The 3254-nt window shown below is 34.9% G+C and overlaps 1 protein-coding gene across 1 annotated transcript in view; it reads right to left on the bottom strand.

The window, feature by feature from the left end:
- Positions 1 to 3254, bottom strand: part of LOC106869785 (mannosyl-oligosaccharide glucosidase) — a 383056-nt gene that overhangs the window by 370803 nt on the left and 8999 nt on the right. The window lies entirely within an intron of this gene.

A 3254-nucleotide genomic window follows, 5' to 3' on the forward strand; every position in this document is an offset into this window, starting at 1 on the left:
TATATATATTTATATATATATATATATATATATTGACAGGTAAGTGTAGAAGCTTATAAATATATACAGAGTTGGCCAAAAGTCACCTGACAGTAAATCAAAATTCCATAAATACTATCTGTAATTCTGTATTGACTTGAATGGAAAAATGTGTCACTCAAGAAGGACTTTTGTTTTAACATTTTTCATGATGTTTCATATTTAGATGCTTATATTAAATTCATTCAGTTGTTAAACATACATAAATCTTGGAATTAAATGGTTTTGATTTACTGTCAGGTGACTTTTGGCCGACCCAGTATGTAAAAGTGGACTGGTTGCAAAGAAGTTCAGCTCTCAACTCTCTGGTTTTGAGCTCAATCCCACTATATGATATATTAAGCAAGCATTTTCTACTATAGCTGCAGGCTGACGAAAGCCTTGTGAGTGGATTTAGTTGATAGAAACTGAAAGATGTGCATTGCATATTTGTGTATATACCTACGTGTGTGTGTGTGTGCGCGTGCATGTTTTTCTGTTTTGACATTGCATGATAACTGTTAAAAAACATGTCACCATCATACAAACCGTGTCATTTGTTTATAATCTTCTGTGGAAAACATGTCAGGCTGTTATGCTCTTCATGTTTGAAGGATTAAGAAAGCAGGTAAGGGCATCTAGCTATAGAAAATCTCCACCAAGGAACTTCATCTGACTCATTGATACAGGAAAGTGGATAATAAAAACAATGCTGATGAAGTGATACTAATACCCAGTTGTTAGAAGCCAATACACATCTGCTTTAGAGTAAAGCATTGAGTACAGAACATTATATCAATTTATGGATGGCAAGGAAATGGGAATTACATTATCAGCTTACATTTGTTTCTGCAATAAGAAGTGAGCTTGAGAGCTTGTGCAGCATCTTATAGCTTCCTCACAGCCATTAAAACAAAGTGTCTCCTACTATAGCTGCAAGGTAACCAAAACTTTGAGAGTGGATTTGGTTGATGGAAACTGAGAGAAGCCCATTGTATGTACGTGCATACACAAACATATATATGTATATGTATTAATATTGTGGTTCAGAATCACATTATTTAAAGTTTTATATATGTGAGAAAAACCCTTCTCATGTTTCAGATGCTTTTCCTTAATATACATATATATATACACACAAATGCATTCATATATATGTATGTATGTATGAATCCACACACACACACACACACATATATATATACAGGTACGCCACCAATTTTCTGGCATTCTTGGTTCCAAAGCCTTGACAGATTAACCGCTTTGCTGGACTATTTGTGATTACATAATAATTCATCAACACACCAAAGCAGACGCGGAGCCTGGGCAACTCTTCAGCTGGCCAGCTCCTGTCAAACTGTCCAACACATGCCAGCACGGAAAATGGATGCTAAATGATGATGAAGGTGATGATGCTACTCACCTACTAATTAAAACACCTCCCATATGTCTAAAGTACCATGAACAGTCCTACTTTATCTTTGGCTGATATGGATAGGAGTATATGCTTGACACTCCTTCTGGTGCATAGACATAGCTTAGGGGGTAATTTTAAGCAAAATAAGCAGAGGATCTCAAACTTTTCGCATCAGCACTAACAAGTGCAGTGTAAATAACATGTATAAACACACTGTACACACAATGCCACCTGTGGCTGCACAGTGAATTAGTCTTGCAACTACAGGGCATTTTGAATTACCCCACCCCTAATTTATCCAGGTTAAAAGAGGTTCTGGACCATTGGTTGTCAGAAAAACACACATATATATAATTCTCTTTTGGAACAATGAAACTCAAAGTAGATAAAGCTATAAATAATATACACATACACACACATGTATCTAATCATCATCATCCCCATTATAGTTTTCATGTCCATTTTTCCATGCATGGCTTAGATGATAACTGATGAGGTAGATTCTTCTAAGCTGCATGCTTTTCCTGTCATCAAACTTTAACTGTTTTTAAGCAAAGTAATATTTACACTAGACTACTGAATAATGAACAATCAGGACATGGTTTTGCAGAGGATTATGAACAAATACAACTATTTGTATGAATGGTGACTTCTTGTTTACAATCAGTGTACAAAAGTAAGATAAGAATACTTTCTCTCTCTCATACAAGGAGGCTGTGTGTGTTTGGTGGGGGGGTGCACATGTGCAACAGGGTTCTTCCAGTTTCTGTCAACTAAATTTCATTCACAAAGTACCGATCAAATTGTTGCTATAGTACAAGATAACAGTTGACAGGATCTATTTAGTAGGACTCTGTTGGTCAGTGTCTACACACACACACATATATGTTTGTATATGTACATATGTGTGTTTGTTTATATACTTACATACATTTATATGAGTGTATAAATGTGTTCATAGGCAAGAGAAACTCTAGCCTTACATGGACAAAATGTTTTAAGTGCTAGTGCTATGAAACTCTGCACCCAGTGCACTCTGTAGTGTTGGTGATAAATCATAGAAGTCATGCCAAAAATTAAGCAATATATGGTAACTGACCCATCTAGGCAGGTAGTAAGTTTGAATAAAAACTGATTGGCCTATAACAACAACCCGTCTGTTCGATACAATCATGGGAAAGCCAATGTAAAATGATGCCAATGATTAAAATGCACATAAATATTTTGCTTAGGCATTGCAAGACTAATAACCTGGTGTAGAACTCAATATATGTATACTTTGGAAAGAAATGTTAGACGAGTATAGAGTGGTAATAAGAAAATGAGATGACAAAGGAAAAATCGGTTATGCTGTGAACTTCATTAGCTTACAGTTGTAAGATGCAGTGGACTCGTAGTTGTGTGTCTGAATAACACCTTATAGCTTCATTGGAGTCTTGAATATATGAAGTGTTCTGATGAAGCTATAAGGTGTTATATAGGCACTCAACTATGACTCTATTGCATCTTATAGCAGAAACAGCAGTAAGCTAATGAAGTTCATAACATAACTGTTGTTTTCCTTTGTCATCTCATTTATGTATACATATATATATATAAATAATATGCATGCATGTATGTATGTATATATGTATGTAGGTGTATGTATGTATGTGTAATTTTTAATAACAGCTTGACTCAGTCAAGCTGTTACTAAAAAATATATGTAACTCATACCAAAATGTGCTGAGTGCCACTTTCAGCTATCTATTCACTTGTTTGTGTGTGTGTGTGTGTGTACATACACACACACACATATATATATATATATATATATATA

The sequence above is a fragment of the Octopus bimaculoides genome, chromosome 2, assembly GCF_001194135.2.
Source record: "Octopus bimaculoides isolate UCB-OBI-ISO-001 chromosome 2, ASM119413v2, whole genome shotgun sequence".
Classification (NCBI taxonomy): domain Eukaryota; kingdom Metazoa; phylum Mollusca; class Cephalopoda; order Octopoda; family Octopodidae; genus Octopus; species Octopus bimaculoides.